A 20,136-nucleotide genomic window follows, 5' to 3' on the forward strand; every position below is an offset into this window, starting at 1 on the left:
AACATTTTAATGAACAGAAATTATTACTAGGAAATATTAATTCGAAGAACTTCTTTACTGGGGAAGTGTTGTTTTGTGACGACTCGGGTCATTTAACAACTAAACACAAAAGTCTGGTATGGAATATTACAGGAATATCTTTCTGGTATCAGCTATCCTTTATTTTGTCTTTTTGCTGAACGTGAGGTTCTGCGTTTTCCAAATAATTTAAAATTCACATGTGAGAAGGATCTCGTTCACCCAAATAGCTTGATATTAACAACTGCGTCACGTTACCTGTCATAACCTCTGTCTCACTTCTAAATCTATTTATATCCATCACAAAATTATTTGTCCGCTTTACTAAACAAAGACATTAACATGTGGCTACATCACACTTCAAATACACGAGTTGTGTGGAAATGAAAGTCAAACACTTAACGCTAGGTGTCCTGTCCTCGTTTCCATTACTGCCACATGACAAAATCATTTTATTTAACTAATTATTAAATAGAGCATCAAAACATTTATCATATCGTTGGTTTAGTCCGGTTTATAGGACTTCCCTGAATTAAAACATCTGTTATTCGTTTTGGATCTATCATTATAATAAAATATTTCTTATTCTCAAAACAAATAAACCATTTCAATTTTTCAAACAAAAGTTAAAACGGGAGATATTAAACCAGTTTTTATATATAACAGAAATTACACAAATGACCTTACTTCGTTCAGTTTTCGTTTCGGTTTTGTTGTTTACAAGTTCTACCACCATGGAAATGATAGCTACGGTAACTCCATTATCCCCTAACGTAGAAATACAAAACAAACAAATACTAACTTTGGAACAATCGTGTAAAAGTTTTAATCTCTCTACCGAAAACTTAACATACTTTGGTGTATCTAGAGCAGTGGTGCACAAAGTCCGGCCCGCGGGCCAAATCCGGCCTGCGACGAGTCGCCGAGTGGTCCGCGATGTCCAACGGAAAGTAAAACATAGAAAAATCGCGCGCTTAGAGTTCGCGCCTGCGCGAAGATTAAGCGCAATCGAAAAATATGCATTAGATTAGATACTGGATGGTTCCATATTTGTATCGAGCAATAAAGAAAATTTTATAAGCAAATCTCGTTAATGCATAGGCATTTAATTATTGGCGCAATGACGTAATATTTCCGTAATTACGAAATCTCACGCGTTCCAATTGTTCTTCGAGATTTACTTACGAGCCCTATTTTAATATTATTTCGTAACAAAAACGGCAGCTTATTGTAAAAGAAAAGTTGACGACGAAACCGGCAGTTTCATGATGATTGGGCTGCGCAATACTGTTTGTTCAACAACAGTGTGTTTGTGTGTTTTACTTTTAGCAAAGCCACAAAGGCTATCTGCTCAGCCCACCGAGGGGAATCGAACCCCTGATTTTAGCGTTGTAAATCCGGAGACATACCGCTGTACTAGCGGGGGGCATTCAATAACAGAAGAACGTGATTTGTCTGCTGTGTCATTCGACAGTAGCAGTGGCGAAGGTATCCAATATAAAGCGTCATTATAAGTCGAAGTATAAAGATTTCCATAATGTTGTCGGGGATGAACGAACAGCTTGAATTGAATCTCTGTGGCGGTCGCTGAATCACCAGCAGAACGTTTTCAAAAGCAGTCAGCAGATTTAGGTACAGCATGTGAGGTAAGTTACGATAATTCATTGATGATAGCGAAATCTGGCCGACCGTTCACTGACGGTGATTTTGTCAAGCAATGTATGATTACTGCATCGAAAAAGTTGTGTCCGGAAGCAGTTCGCAAACTACAGACGGTGGCTTTGAATCGTGTGACAGTTCAACAAAGAATTTCACACCTCTCAGCAGACGTGACAAGGCAGCTAACAAATAAAGCAACCAACTTTGTTTAGTTCTCTTTGGCAGCAGACGAGTCGACTGATATCAGTTCAACAGCACAGCTACTAGTTTTTGTTCGTGGTGTGTCGTCATCGTTTGATATCACAGAGGAACTAATCGGCATGGGTTCCATGAAGGGTCAGACAACTGGGTTTGCTCTATTCGAGGAGACAGTACGATTGTGTAGTAGTGTTTCATTGGATTTCACGAAACTGGTAAGTGTGACAACTGATGGAGCACCAGCCATGACCGGAGAAAGTAGCGGGCTGGTAGCACTGTTGATGAAACACCGAGGAAAGCAGAACAGACAGTTGGTGAAGTTGCACTGTATTATTCACCAACAGAACCTGTGCTGTAAAGAACTTGGTTTTCAGGCACTGATGGCATTAGTGACGAAAACCATTAATTTAATCAATTTACGAGGGCTCAATCACCGTCAGTTTCGAAGTCTTCTTGAAGAAATTGATTCAGACTATGGTGACCTTGTGTATCACTGTGAAGTATGCTGGCTGAGTCGAGGGAAGATGTTCAGAAGATTCTGGGAGTTGATTGATGAGGCTATAGAATTCCTCAGAAGCAAGAACAAAGACACAGAAGTGATTTCCATGACTGATCCAGCATGGCAAGCTGATTTGACCTTTCTGGTAGACATGACACAACACTTGAATGATCTGAATTTGAAGTTGCAAGGCAAAAATCAGCTTGTCTGTCAGCTTGCAAATCACGTCTCAGCTTTCAGGACAAAGCAGCAAGAAGCATCAGGCAACTTCGTGCACTTTCCCACTTTTCAGTCACAGCTACAGAAGAATCAGGACATTGACACACAGGTTTATGTTGGGAAGCTAGATACCTTGATTCAATCCTTAAACTCACGGTTTCATCACTTTGACATATGCAGATTGTTGATGAGAGTTCTTCCTTATCTGTTCAGTGTGTTAGTAGATCACTTGTCAGCAGAATGTCAGCTCAAACTTACTAATCTCCAGGCATATGATGAACTGTGTGCTATTTACCGAGAAAACAGTTTGCTTGACTTCTACAAAACATCGTCTAATACATTTGCTAATCTGAAAGAGAACACACTTGTCCACACCAGCATGTTTGGCAGCACGTACTGCTGCGAACAGGCTTTCTCGCATATGAAACTGAACAAAAACAACACTCGCAATCAGCTGACTGATGATCATCTGGAATCAGTCTTGCGTCTTTCAACGTCAAACATCAAGTCGGACATTTCTAAGCTCGTAGATGACATGCAGCACCATCCATCGCAATGACTTTGTGACAGTTGACGTATCATAACATTTCTTAGAATAATGTGCAAACTCTTTGATGTAATCGTTATTTGTGTGTTCTTAAATGTGATGTCCATCTTGTGTGAAACAACTGTGAGACGATTTTAGTCTTCACTTTTTTGTGGCTCCCAACGGTTACGAGAAGTCTGTTTGTGGCCCCTGACTCAAAAAGATTGTGCACCACTGATCTAGAACTTTAGATATTTTATACGTGTGATCATTAGTGAAAAAAACACGTATAAGTTATCCACTTATTAATGACAAGTTATCCACTTATTAATGACAAGTTATCCACTTATTAATGACAAGTTATCTACTTTTTAATGACAAGTTATCCACTTATTAATGACAAGTTATCCACTTATTAATGACAAGTTATCCACTTATTAATAACAAGTTATCCACTTATTAATGACAAGTTATCCACTTATTAATGACAAGTTATCTACTTATTAATGACAAGTTATCTACTTATTAATGACAAGTTATCCACTTATTAATAACAAGTTATCCACTTATTAATGACAAGTTACCCACTTATTAATGACAAGTTATCCACTTTTAAATGACAAGTTATCCACTTTTTAATGACAAGTTATCTACTTATTAATGACAAGTTACCCACTTATTAATGACAAGTTATCTACTTATTAATAACAAGTTATCCACTTATTAATGACAAGTTATCCACTTATTAATGACAAGTTATCCACTTATTAATAACAAGTTATCCACTTATTAATGACAAGTTATCCACTTATTAATGACAAGTTATCCACTTATTAATGACAAGTTATCCACTTATTAATAACAAGTTATCCACTTATTAATGACAAGTTATCCACTTATTAATGACAAGTTATCCACTTATTAATGACAAGTTATCCACTTATTAATGACAAGTTACCCACTTATTAATAACAAGTTATCCACTTATTAATGACAAGTTATCTACTTATTAATGACAAGTTATCCACTTATTAATGACAAGTTATCCACTTATTAATGACAAGTTATCCACTTATTAATGACAAGTTATCCACTTATTAATGACAAGTTATCCACTTATTAATAACAAGTTATCCACTTATTAATGACAAGTTATCCACTTATTAATGACAAGTTATCCACTTATTAATGACAAGTTATCCACTTATTAATGACAAGTTATCCACTTATTAATGACAAGTTATCCACTTATTAATAACAAGTTATCTACTTATTAATGACAAGTTATCCACTTATTAATAACAAGTTATCCACTTATTAATGACAAGTTATCCACTTATTAATGACAAGTTATCTACTTATTAATGACAAGTTATCCACTTATTAATGACAAGTTACCCACTTATTAATAACAAGTTATCTACTTTTTAATGACAAGTTATCCACTTATTAATGACAAGTTACCCACTTATTAATAACAAGTTATCTACTTATTAATGACAAGTTATCCACTTATTAATGACAAGTTATCCACTTATTAATGACAAGTTACCCACTTATTAATAACAAGTTATCTACTTTTTAATGACAAGTTATCCACTTTTTAATGACAAGTTATCCACTTATTAATGAACAAGTTATCAAGTTATCTTATTAATGACAAGTTATCCACTTATTAATGACAAGTTATCCACTTATTAATGACAAGTTACCCACTTATTAATAACAAGTTATCTACTTTTTAATGACAAGTTATCCACTTTTTAATGACAAGTTATCCACTTATTAATGACAAGTTATCTACTTATTAATGACAAGTTATCCACTTATTAATGACAAGTTATCCACTTATTAATAACAAGTTATCTACTTATTAATGACAAGTTATCCACTTATTAATGACAAGTTATCCACTTATTAATAACAAGTTATCTACTTATTAATGACAAGTTATCCACTTATTAATGACAAGTTATCCACTTATTAATAACAAGTTATCCACTTATTAATAACAAGTTATCCACTTATTAATAACAAGTTATCCACTTTTTAATGACAAGTTATCTACTTATTAATGACAAGTTATCCACTTATTAATGACAAGTTATCCACTTATTAATGACAAGTTATCCACTTATTAATGACAAGTTATCCACTTATTAATGACAAGTTATCCACTTATTAATAACAAGTTATCCACTTATTAATAACAAGTTATCCACTTTTTAATGACAAGTTATCCACTTATTAATGACAAGTTATCCACTTTTTAATGACAAGTTATCTACTTATTAATGACAAGTTATCCACTTTTTAATGACAAGTTATCCACTTATTAATGACAAGTTATCCACTTTTTAATGACAAGTTATCTACTTATTAATGACAAGTTATCCACTTATTAATAACAAGTTATCCACTTATTAATAACAAGTTATCTACTTATTAATGACAAGTTATCCACTTATTAATGACAAGTTATCTACTTATTAATAACAAGTTATCCACTTATTAATGACAAGTTATCCACTTATTAATGACAAGTTATCTACTTATTAATAACAAGTTATCCAGTTATTAGTGACAAGTTATCTTATTAATGACTGAATGATTTCAAAATATGGTTAGTTAGTAAAAATTTATTACAGTTTATTATATTTTTTTAAATTAAACAAAATTAATTTCAGCATGTGTTTATTAAAAGTAATATTTCAAGTTCATCTTGATCAGACGAGAGACAAATGCGTGAATTATTAACAAAACTGTCAACTTTCTAATATCTGTCATAGTTACACCCTAACGTGTATTAAAAATAAAGGTGAAATGTAACTCAAATAACACCTGCTATAACATACTTCCAAGAGTTACAATTAATAGTAGTTATGTATAGTTTCTCTCAATACAGTCACATCTAATCCTATAATTAATGAATTATGTCCAACCCCACGTGGGAAGTGTTATTCTAACCCCATGATAAATCATATCCTGCCACAGCGTGGTTTTGAAAGTTTCACTATATGACTATATAAAACACGCATATCTGCCACTGCGTGGTTTTGAAAGCTTTACTATATGACTATATAAAACACGCATGTGGTTTTCAGAGCGTTATTATATGAATTTACAAATTCTGGTAAATCATACAGTCTCAAATAAGATATCACCGTTATTCCGTGAACGTCATTACACACGTCATGTCCCAACACAAATGTATGGTGTTTGCACGTTTATACTTATAACACAACAATGCTGTGGTCATGAGAGTATCGAAACTCAGTTTCTAATGTCGCAGACTTCTGTGCCATTAGTAGGTGAGTGGGAGAACGTGAAATTGCTAACAGCATTCTAGCTACAAATCGGACAAGCTTTAGGTGAATTGGTCAGCTACACTTAGGTACAATTCTATCATAACGAAAGTTCCATTTCTTAAAGTTGACGAAAGTTAGAAGGGTGTTCTGTGGTGTGTGAAGAAGGGTGTTCTGTGGTGTGTGAATTATTTTTAAAAAGTGGAATTTCTTTAAAATGGTGAAACATTAAATATTGTAGCGTGATGCAAAACAAATAATTTAAATAATTAACTACTTCTTTATTAGTTTAGTTTAGATTAGAACTTGAAGATGTGTAACTAATGTCACTATTAGTTTCACTGCTGCTCAGGGTTTCGGTGTTTAAAACCATTAGAGGATTGACATTAATTGATCTGCGAATATGCTATTGTTCGTCATTAATTAATCTGAGAATGTTGTATGTCATTGGTTCGTCATTAATTAATCTGAGAATATTGTATGTTATTGGTTCGTCATTAATTGATCTGATAATGTTGTATGTTATTGGTTCGTCATTAATTAATCTGAGAATATTATATGTTATTGTCCCGTCGACCTGACAAGTTCCAGGATTAAACGAAAGCCCTTATTAAAATCAGGCAACAACCTGAGTTCGTTTATTCTTTCTTCTCTTTTTAGTTTTCTATGGAAACCCTTCTTGGATTTATAAAATGTGAAACGGCTGACATGTTTCTAGTTCTATTTTGATTTTTTATTACACTTACGAACTTGTTAGTTACCTAAGCTCTAGTCCAAAATAAACTGCCTTATTCAAAACGGTTTATTGGAATTCCTAACACGAGGGTACAGCTATTATAGAAATGTTGTATACATTATAATCGTACCTGGTCGGTCAAGCCACACTAGGAACCAATAGAAAGAATAAAGTGGGTTTACAATGAAGGCCTACTTCGAGAACCTATTAATGACAGGGTTTGTAGCCTATCTCATGTTATCTTAGTATTTTTCGTTAAAATTACAGAGAACAAGTACTTGTAAAGTCCACACTTCGTTATGAAAATAACAACAAAACGTTAAAAAAAACCTACATTGTTCTATAAACCTTCAAGAATCAAGTCTCCGTTTTTTGAGTTTCTTTGAGATGATATCATAGTATTAGGCTTAGCACAGGTATACGAAATGGAGCGTATGATTTGAAAAGTTGTATCGTTACTGTGGTTATATTTCTTCTTGTCACATTCAATTTCTCTTCATAAGAAGACGACCCTAAAAACTGCAACATCGCAAGGGAAACTTGGTTGTAATTTAACTACTTAAAATAAGTATTGAAATTAACAGATAATACCCGTTTTTACCGACATTAACAGTACACACCTTTCTCATGGGTAGGTCACGCTCTCTGCTGAACTAGGCCACGTCTTCTACTAAACTATAATTATTCTGCTTATCCTTGCACGACAGATAGGAGTTACTTAAATTTATAACCAATTAGATCAGCTTAAAGCGCCGGCCTAATCAATAGTTAAAAAAGATGGCATTTTATAAATGACTTTCTGTAGCTTTAGATATCCCATATACACAAGAATGTCGATATAACAAAAGAAATAAACAAAAATGAACGAGAGCATTTTATCTTAAAGCTCTATTTTCTGCTTTTCATTCTTATACCAATGTGCGTCTGTACAGATGATAAATTAACTAACTATATAGATTTACTATAATCAGTTTTAGATCACCAAATTTTCGCTCTGATAGATATCGAGAGGAGAAATTATTCAGGATAGAATAAATTTTATTTGTAATTGAATTTCAACAGTAATTTGAAAGAGTTATTTTATTCGCCATAAAAGTCAACAGAATATGATATATGAATTTCGGTTGTTTAAAATAATTACGAGTCTATTTATTTATTGCTCATATTTACTTGCCAAGAAGATAACTAACTAGGAAAAATTAATACCTAAGAAAATTAGCTGTTACCTAGCGTTAGCCTAACAATTATTATTTAATTATAGGTAAAACAACAAGATGGCGAACACAACTCTACTCAGAATCAAGACCCTCTGTCAGAAATCATTTCGCGGATGACTTTCAAGTGTGAAAATAGAAGAGAAGGATATTACCCAGACAGAACTTTCAACTGTCAAGTGTTCCACTACTGCAACCAAGATGGAAAAAGATTCACATTCATCTGTCCTCCAAAATCCTATTTCAACCAAAAGTTCTTGATTTGTCGTTATCAGTCAGAGAGTATTTGTACAGGTTCGAAAACATACTTTCACTTGAAAGAAAATGTTAATCATAAACAAAATATTACATCAGATAAAGGCGTTGTTTCTCCGATAGAAACCACTCAGAAAGTAAGTTCTCGCAGACGTGTGAAAACTTTCAATCAGGAAAATACCTTTTTAAAAACCCCAACAACGTCCAATCAAGAAGAACCCCCCCTTATACCTCAAACCACGACCAGTGAGGAAGAAACTATCTACAAACCTACGCCAACAATTAGCCAGGAAGAAATATCTCTGACAATGACAGATCGAGAATTAACCTTCCTAGAATCTCAAGGAATGATAAATCAGGAAGAAATTCTCTCAGAATTTTCGACAACGGCGAATTACGAAGAACCCACCTTAAAACTCCCAACAACGATCAATGGGGAAGAAGCTACTCAGAAACATCCGACAACGATAAATGAGGAAGAAACCCCACCCGAATCTTTGACAATGATAGGTGAAGGAGACACCTCACCCAAACTCCAAACAACAACAGGTCAGAAACGTATTGTTCACAAACCTTTGACAATGATAGGTGAAGGAGACACCTTATCCAAACTCCAGACAACAACAGATCAGAAACGAACTGTCCACAAACCTTTGACAATGATAGGTGAAGGAGACACCTTATCCAAACTCCAGACAACAACAGATCAGAAACGAACTGTCCACAAACCTTTGACAATGATAGGTGAAAGAGACACCTTATCCAAACTCCAGACAACAACAGATCAGAAACGAACTGTCCACAAACCGCCCCTTGAAAACGGTAAGCCTCTTGAAACTCCCTCCTTAAGGATTCAAGATCCACTTAAAACAAAATATCGCTCTCACATCTTCCTCACTCTGCTGCAACTTACTCAGACGATACAAGAAATGCTACTTTCAGTGAGCATCCATCAAGTGTAGATTCATATGAAGAAGGCCTCAATCCTTTTGGAGCGATAGGAAGAATATATGAAAAAGATTATCTTACACTCTCTCGCTTCAAAGAACAAGAGTTACCCTTGTTAGAGGAAGAAAACAAAGCAGTGTTCAACACCAGGAATCCACACAAGAGAAGAAAAGAACACTTAATCTACAGGAAAGTGAACGAAAAAGCCGATCTACGCCATGCGAAAGCTAAAACATCAAGTCTATCTGATAAATACCCTAATAAAGAAGTAACGTTGAGTCATCTGTCTGAAATAACTAAAAATGGTGACACTAACTACACGCTAGCTGGAGATTACAAATACCCACAGAATATTGTAGGAAAATACCATCTACCCAGCAAAATGCAAGACAATAATGGTTCCAGAAGAAAAGAGTATAGTCAAAACGTGAAGCATTACGGTGGTAAACATGCATATGGTTCCAGGTTGAGCACCAATACACATTATCAACCGATCTCAAACAGTTTTAGACATCCAGCACCACACATCCAGTACAACCATCTGATACTCAACAAACATAATACTCAAGATGATTTGCTATTTACTCCAGCACAAATAACCAGATCAGAAGAATCATCCCATTCCTTTTCTAATATTAATAAACATTTCACATTTCCAAATGAGATTGATTTTGAAACAAATTATGAACACTCAAGACCATTTCGGCAATACAACCAATCTCTGCACTTAACCAAACACCAACAAAATTATTATGATCTTTCACTGAATACTAATGCAAGGAATAAATATCTTAATCCCCCTTTTATTGGTACAACAAACGTAAAGCATCCTCAGCTTTCATCTGTAAGCTACCCATTACAACATAATAATGAGCAAGAGTTTTTGCACAGTCTAAAAACAAGACAGGGTGTGGAAGACTTTAAGTTAATTCTAACAGGACTGGAAGATCATCCAGAAAAACGAGAATTTCATAGTAAGAACTTCAAAATTCAAGGTCCCATAATCAATGTATCTTTTCGACCCCGCCAATACAACCAAAAACATTTACAGAGTCGTCCATTTAAAAGGATAGAAAAGTCATCCCCTACTTCTCCAACCATAAATACATATTTTCAAAGTGCTCACCTAAGTCCTTCTAATATTCCTACGACACTTTATATAAAGAAGAAAAACGATCCAATCATTCGAACCAAAAGGGAGACTTCTGCCCACGTAGAGGTAGAAGAAAGTCTTCCTTCGTTTCATGATTTACAGTTCAAAATTCTAAAAGATATACAAAATGTTGGCATCCAACGTAAAAGACATCGTCGTCAGTTGTACAATGGTTCTATTAATCGTTCAGGAAACAGTAACTTACCAAATGCTTTCATTGACCATTCCTCTTCCCCGAGGATCCTTGTTGCCCTATCAGCAACATTTCTTTAGAGACTCTAGTGTTGGGAAGGCAGAGCAGGCTTATCCATCATTCGAAGATGCAACAAATTATTTCAAATTTCGGCCTTCCCAAAATTTGGCATATGAAAGAGGTTTTCACCAGTTCCCTACAATAAATCCCTCTCCAGTTTTTTATCCCGAATTTCAAGATGTGAGAATTTTACAATCGTTTTCGCCTTTTAGGTCACAAGAAAATGAAAATTCAAACAATGTCCATTCTAACCACAATCCTACACCAAATACGTCTTCTCAAACTAAAGAAAATGAAGACGCTGAAACAGATCTGAAAGGTAAGACTGATGAAAACTCTGAAAGGATATCACATTCACTCAGAGGTACATCAAATGGATATAATAATCCACACACGCAACAAAATGGCATTTCAAATTATCGAAAACCTCTCATTTCTCCCCCTGTTAGATACCCATATTCACCAAGAGAAATCACACCTGCTCTTGGATACGGTCCTAATCCTTATACTAGATTCCAACATTCACCATTCTCCAACTTAAATAAAGAGATTCGTCAACAACCAGAACGACCATCTAGTACTAACCCACAAACTGATGATTTACAACAGCCAAAACCTTCATATGGGGTGTCAAGACCTGACCATCCCCTACAGTTTAATCGTTTCAGGCCATTTCCTTCTTTTCGTTTTGTACCTAGAAACGGTAATCGTCCATTTTTTATTCATTCGGATTTGTTTCAAGGTCCTGTGCTGATTCCTCCCTCAAGAAATCTGTCAAAAAATACAAGACAAAGACCAGATATAAATCTTAAGGATGATAATAATCCATTTGAAAGATTTTTCTCAGAAAATGACAGAGGAATACCTAATCAAGATCTCAGATATCCCAAACAATTTGAAAAAGAATTTCAGTCACCCTTCTCTCCATATAGTGAGAAACAAAGATTTGAACTTGATTCTAATGTCCAAGACAATCATAAACTACCATTTTTACCTAGAAATGTACCAGGATCGATAAATTTAGATAAAGATCCATATTCTCTCGAGGCACATTCCGAACTCCCATCCACAGGAAAGTTTACATTGGAAAGTGATAAAAGAAGACTTGAACATGGTGTTGGTTATCCTGGAAAAGGCACTAAATTCCCTGGAAGTGTTTTTAGAATCCATACAGAACTGAAACCTCACGAAAAGGCCCTTCGAACACAACTTTCTCAGATTCGTCGACCTCATATAATGTTTCCAGGACCAAGAGTAGATCATAAAGAAGAGAGTTTGAGAAATCCTCTATCAGAATCTGATATAGCAGACGATGTTGGCCTAAAATCGCAACTTGTTTCCAGCAACAAAGAACATACTCAGATATACAGTACTATAGAAAAACTAAAGTTGGTTTGGAGAATGATCCTAACAAGTTAAATCGTGGCCAAGCTTCTACTGAAGGTAGCAATCATCAAACAGTAAATACGACAAGAAAATCGCTAAAATTTAAGAATTTGAGCCTTCCAGATCCTTTTGTCTCATCACTTCATGAAGATGTGAAAATACCATTTGGAGTAAGAATTAAAGCATTAGACGAACCTTTGGAGAGTAAAGAGCATCAGGTCCACCATCAAAAAGGAAACATTGAACCTGAAACGTTTCCTACTAAACACTCTCAGTCATTTGAATCTTCAAGAAAACATCATCGCCCCCAACATGATATTAAACAAAATCCTTTTTCCGAAACGTCCGACAGAGGACTAAAGACTAAAGAGAATAGACCAGCTCAGTCTGTAGAGCTGCCAAGATCATTCTCAAGTCATCAGATTCTAGCCAAGCCAAATATTCAAGAAGGTTTTTCATCTGAAGCAGTAGTATCAGATAAAAAAGAAAAAAATAATTTTGAGCATCAAGGAACTTTGAGGTCTGAAGAAAATCCACATTCTACAATAGGACCACTATCACGAAACGCTTACATATCGAACAAAAAACAGACTATTCACAAGAGATTCCCATTTCCAAAACCTTTACGTCTGGTTAATGATTCAAGAAGAACACACAACAAACGACTAGAGCCAGAAGATGATAATTCGTTTACTAATGATGATGATCAAGAAGAAAACAAATACCCATCCACTTCATCATCAGTGCCACATCCCATCCCTGCACCTCATCAAGGAGGATCTACTCCTATCACCTTGTCAGATTTACCGCATGATTCTCTTTCAGTTACAGATGATGAAGTAACGCGCAGTTCTTCTGAAACTGAAAACACAAAAGATACTGTACGACATGGACCTCGTGTCTTTGAACGTATATCTTTTAGAAATCGAAAGAGACGACCCTCTTTTACGAGAAGATTTCGACGTCTACATCTGCATCCCAACAATAGGAAAACTGTTAAAGAAACAACTCCTGAAGGAGATGGGAAATATGAAGAAGAAATTAAATATAAAACTGAATATAGTTTGACACAACAGCCCTTACAAGAAGTGAAAACAGATCATAAGGACGTTACAACAGAAACTACAGGTAACAAAAGACTTACTTTCACACGAAGAAAATTCAATAATTTTCGACGTCCATCTTTGTTTAATAGTCCGCGAAGGTCATCTACGCATAACAACAAACATTTTCATGCAACCATAACATCAACTTCCACCCCAGAAAATAATATCAATCCAACTCAGACTTCGACTCAAGAAAGTATCATTCGTGTTTTATCATCTACCAAGACAGAGACAAACACTCACAAAGAAGAAACAACAACGAACAAACCTAGAAGAGTCTATTCCTCTAGGAGTGGGGGATCCCTCAGTTCAACCCTCGGAAGGTTCAAGAAAAGACCGAGGTTATTATCATTTGGACGACCACGCCTTGACCATGAGGGCTCAAATGACCACGAGACACAAGATCAGGCTACAATAAATGTATAATAATCATTAACTTCATATATCAACAATTTGATTCTACAAATGTGCTCTTTCAACGTCTTTTAATTTTAAAGACAAAGATCAAATCTCAGTAAATTTAGAAGCACTCCAACAAAAATAAAAATAAAACTGTCACCGAATTTAAATGTCATGAGATTATGTAATCCTTGGATATTTAAGACGCACTTTTATAAATCTGTCGTTTTTAAGCTATTTAGCTTATATTGTGTTACCAAACCTGTAGGTAATAGTTGTAGCTTATATCCTGCTACAAGAAGCCAGTAGGTAGTTGTTGTAGGTTATATCCTGCTACAGGTAGCTTGTAAGTAATGGTTGTAGCTCATACATATTCTGCTACAGACAGCCTGTTGGTGGTGATTATATATCTTGCTGTGGTAGCGACTGTTTCAAAGTAGAAGGTGACAATAATTACTTTTTATCATAACTTTTGATCATGAGTTGTAAACGTCCAATAATCGATGTTGTTACATAATGTATTTTACTGTTTATATAAACGCCTGTCTAATCCTCTTTATCATTGGCTTAACGAAAGCATATCTTAGATTAGTGCTATTTATCGTTAAAACTGTCGTATCTGCTTCAATATTGTTAATACATAACCATAGAGTATTAGGTTCTAAGAATTTGTATTTCGATATGATTATTGTTTATTGAACTTCTATGAAATATTAAATACATTTATGAAATAAAACTAAACTACCAGTTGTGCTTTTTCGCGTTATGAATGTATTATTACTGTGACAGCAATACGTCAATGTGTTGTGTTTAATACATCACAGTAGCACTACAAGAATGTGTTGCGTTTAACACACCATAGTAGCACTACAAGAATGTGTTAGGCTTAATACATTACAGTAGCACTACATTAATGTGTTGTGTGTTTAACACACTTTAGTAATGCATAAAATATTAAGTATATATTTTCTAAACAATACTAGTTGATTCCATGCTGCTTTCTTCTTTGAACGCTCTAGTGGACTAGATGAGAAACTATGTTTTGAGCCCGATACTAAAGCTACCGTATCTGTAACAATTGTTTAACGTATAATTTGGATATACTTGATTTTTCAGTTGACAAACACTGCCACTCGCCATCTTTACACTTGATTGTAAAACGCTTATAAGTCAACTTTTGTATTGCAGAGAAGAACAATAAACAGAAGAAATAAAAAGAACAAGTTTAACATTTCTGGAGTATCTCTGATGCGCAGACCAGAGATATTAAAACACAAAGAATTTGTTGGTTCTAAAGAACGGAGGTAGCTGCTTTTACCGTTTTCATATAAACTTGCAGAGACCTGCAAAGTATTTACGGTCAGAATAGTATCTTTATTACAACCAGGGGGCGTAGATCCTGGGGGAAATGGGGTATACACTCCCCTTCATTTTATGTGTCGGGTATGGTACATACAATCATCCCCCCTACAGTTTGGTCTGTTGAATTGTTTTATTGCATCACAGGCTTGCACATTGTGTGTTTGTTCTTGTGATTCTCGTGTTCTTACCAATCGAATTACATAATTAGGCCTATATGTAGGATTTTTCAAGAGCCGAGATGTACATCTTTAATATAGGCGTGCTTCTAAGCTTTTCGATCTAAGCGATAGTTCGTAAGTATCAGTCAGTTTGCTTTCTTCACAAGAGCAGTTATAAAGCGTCTCTGATGAACAAGCGTATACTCGCCACAGAAAAAGAAGAATGTATCGCGGCTGTTACGACATTCACGAGACATACTGACCGACACTAATCGTCCTGTAAAACGTCTATAACATCTAACTTACTTGTTACAGTGCTACTGAGGCAATGCTATATTCTGAAACAATACATACACACTATAAGGTCTATATTAATTCAATGAGCAGCATCTATGTATGGAAGCCACTTTTATAGCCTGCTGAGACAGTGTCAAACTGGCTCTGGCCTGCCAAGACATGCCCGGGCTGCATACTTTCACAGAACAGCTTCCAACCAGGCCTGATTTCATACTTGGACATGCCCAGACTGCACAAAACATTGTTCATAGGTCTCTTACAGAAGAAAATTTTTGGGCCCAAATATAAGAAAAAACATGACAAAACTAAAGATTTCAAATAAACGATACGTGATGGGCGAATTTAAATATGATTTTCGTGATCAGCAACCAAGAATCTATAAGGAATACCCAACAGTGTTGAAGAAGCAAAAACTTTGTTGTACAGTGACATTAACACAATTTGAGGTCTGTTTCTATTTGAGACGTACTTTCTTATTCCTAATTTTTATTTTTTAGTAAATTAAAAAAAATAACACATGCGCATTAAGTACCTTTATGATTCTTTTACCCAGTAATTTTCTAATGTTGATAATTTGATTTTGCTAAGTTTACACATGGTACTCGACCGATTGTATGTTTACTTAGTATATTCATTTCTTATTAAAATTATTGTGACTAAGTCTATATACACACGGTACTTGGCAAACAGACAATACGTTTTTTTTGGCATTAACAATTGCAATTTCCATTATTTTCCTAAGCTGATACTTGACAGGCTTTTAGTGAAAATTATATTTCTGTCGCAAACTTAAGGAGACCAAATATTTAAGCTAAAAGACAAATAGAAATCATTAATACAAGAGACAGATCCTTACAGTTTCACCCCTTGTGTAATAAAATGATAGCATGTTGTTAGGCGGTTAATTGTATCAATTATTTAGACAGGTTTTTTCTTGTGGGTAACTTGTGTCATCGTAGCAATAAGTTGCAGTCGTGACGAGTTCAAAAAGAATCGAATCGTGTGACACAAGCTTCAATAGTTTCAGGATGTTGTGTTATAAACCTAAACAACTCGTGTCTCCTTTTGACAAGACTGATTAATTATATTTGAGAGAAGTGGAAAATACAAATCTTTTAATGTTACTTTACGTAGAAAGGAATAAGATAAGAAATTAATTCAGGTCCTAGAATCGATAATGAGGTTTTCTAAGATACAACACATATTGCTTTACAACGAGCATGAGGTATCGAGGCAAGTTAGGCCTTCACTATGGGTTATGAGCCTATTCAAAGATAAACATTATATAAATAGTACTAATAATACAAATAACTAGCTTAAATTAACGAGTCTGAGCTGATAAGTAAGTCTAAATAGAAAAACAAATGACATTATAGAGGAGAGTAAATGTAGTACTTTAACATCTGTTAACACAGTTTTCTATAGAAAATTAATTTAGTAGGTTAAAGAACTTACATTTTTCTTTTCTATACTCGTAAGAACAATTTATCATTAGATTACTTGTTAAACTTAGCGTGGGGGATAATCTCTAGAGCAGATCTTACTGATGATTATCTCCGCTGCTACTTGTGGCTATTATAGAATTAATATTCTCCATCCCCAGAGTTAACGCTTGCAGCTTTCACTTAGGTTTGTATTTATCATTGTGAGTATTTTACTGATGGAAAAGTAAAATCTCTCTCTTTATGGGATGAAATAAATTTTGAGGTAATGGGTTATCCTCCCTACCTTCCTGTCTACAGCCCTGGGTTGTTATACAGAGCAATCAGCGCTTACTTAGTGTGAGATCACGCACGTGAACAGAAATATATTCTCTTTTCAGAAATTTAACAAAATTGTGATTAGTTGCATTTAGAGAATTATCGTGGAGGTTTCCCAACTTTTGTTGTTTTTATTGTTCTTCAGAAGTACTAGAAGGTAGACATAGAAGCTGCTGTACGTTTTTAATTACTCTCCTTTTAGTAAATTCACAATTAGTGCCTTCACTATTTTTAATTGCATGTTTATGTTCAAGGTAGCTCTAACTTATCGTTTGAGTTTGTTCGTTTGTTGCGATTTAGAGCAAAGCTACATAATGGCCTGTCCATAAACTCATCTTTTTACCAACTGTAACTTATGTGAGAGTGGTTGTACACGTTTAACATGTTATTTTTATTTTATCTAAAATTTCCCTAAGTCGCAGCGTTATGAAGCGGTAACTCTTATCTTTTCTCGGCCTTGCATAATTGCTTAACTTTATTGGAAGTGTAGGGGTGGAGGTAGAAAAAAACTAAGTCACTTTAACAAGTTTATAAATAATAGTGTATGTACACTCACTAGAAAAAGTAGTGAAGTGGACACAGATACGTGTTAGGCGGCTGTATCTAGAACCATAGGAAACCGCGTGTTTTTTAATAATTTTCAATCACCAAATGATGAGACACTTCGTCATGGAAACGATAATGTTGAATGTTTCAAATCTCATAAGTTATTATTTTTTATATAATTACCAAAAATATTTTATCTCATATTGGTTATTACAGGATCAATGGAACATAAATTTAGCCCAATAATTAATAAAAAAAACAATTTAATTGACTATTTATTAAATTAATGGAAAATTTAAAGTCACTAACAGTAATAAAATTATGTAGAAAAAAAATTAATAAAAAAGGATTCGTCCCGTGCCGGGATTGAACCTGGGTTATGCTAGGTCTACTAGTCAACTAGACTACACGGGAACAAAATAACTTTTTGCTTATATTCTATTAATAGTCTCTCCGATTAAGTATATAGTTTTATTATTTTATAATATGAATATATAAACTATATATTGTTCTATTATTAGAAAAAATTCGTAAACTTACCATTTTATTAGTTTAAAATAACTTAAGCAAACTATTGTACAATAATAAAAATCTAACCGTGATACGTACGTATTTTCTTCTCACTCGGCAACACTAACGACCCGTGAAATCATTTTCAAACACATAAATTATATTTAAAGGTATATAGTTCTTTTATTTAGGATACTAATTAATTTACTAATCTGTATTTACACATTTACTTTGCATTCGCTATGCAATAATTTCTAGCTTCTATGTTGTAAATAGGAAGATCTCTGTAAATATCTTTATTATTTTGTTCTTTTTGAATTTCGCTCAAAGCTACACCAGGACTACTTGCGTTAGCCCACCCTAATTTAGCAGTGTTATACTAGAAGGAAGGCAGCTAATAATCACCACCCACCGCCAACTATTTTACCAACGAAAACTGGGATTGACCTTCACGTTATAATGCCCCTCGGCTGAAAGAGCAAACATGTTTGGTACGAAAACTCAACCCTGGGATTACGCACGAGTCGGGTGCCTTAACCACCGTGCCTTCTTTATTACTATACTCGAATATGCACTCCTGTACTCTTTCAACATACTTAGATATAGCAGCAAGAAAACATAGTCCATCATCTGTGTAATGTACACCCATTAATTGACATGTACAGGGGCGTAGATCCTGGGGAGGGATGGAGGATACATCCCCCTTGATTTCAGGTGGGGGTATGGTGCATACAGTTTGGTCTGTTGAATTGTTTTATTGCATCACAGGCCTACAAACTTGTGTTTGTTCTTGTGATTCTCGTGTTCTTACCAATCGAATTACATAATTAGGCCTAGATGTAGGCTTCTTCAGTAGCCGAAATGTACATCTTTAATATAGCCGTGCAACTAAGCTTTTCGATCTAAGCGATAGTTCGTATCAGTCAGTAGGCCTAAGTATACACGTAATTATCGTTGCAACAAGATTACTGCATGTTTACAGCTTTCAGGTTCACGTAATCTGATTACCAATTTGCAAATTGAACAGTTCACATAAATGGTTGCAAAAATCATCCCCCATCGGGTGTAAACAATCTACGCCCCTGATTACAACACTTCTTCTTTTAATACAAGACTTCCAGAATATTACAAAATAATTCTAATTGCAGACTCCGAAATTTGCAAGTTCATTTATCTTGAGCCTAACATCAGTTAAGCCTAATTTAAGGAACGGTCTGTATCCCATTGAGATAAAACTAATTTATCTGCATTGTTTGCTTTAGTCTAATTAGGGTTAAACTTTGACGTAATTAATACTATAAATAATGAAACTAATCATGTTATCCTACGACTTAAAGGGAGATGATTTTTAAAACTTTGATAAGCGTTTAAAAAATACAAAAAAATCATGTATGGTTTGTCATAGCAAAACTTCATCGGGCTCTCTGCTGAGTCTACAAAATCGAACCCCTGATTTTAGCGTTGTAAATACGCAGACTTACCACTGTACTAGTGGAGGACTGCAAAAAAAAGTCTTAAATCATATTGACATTCTTTCAGCACAAACACATATTAAGATAGTAACGTGAGTGCACATATTTTCAGGAAACGAAACTCGAGTATTATTTTAATAGAAGGTATCTTACATGT

This window comes from Tachypleus tridentatus, chromosome 1 (assembly GCF_004210375.1).
Source record: "Tachypleus tridentatus isolate NWPU-2018 chromosome 1, ASM421037v1, whole genome shotgun sequence".
Taxonomy (NCBI): Eukaryota; Metazoa; Arthropoda; class Merostomata; order Xiphosura; family Limulidae; genus Tachypleus; species Tachypleus tridentatus.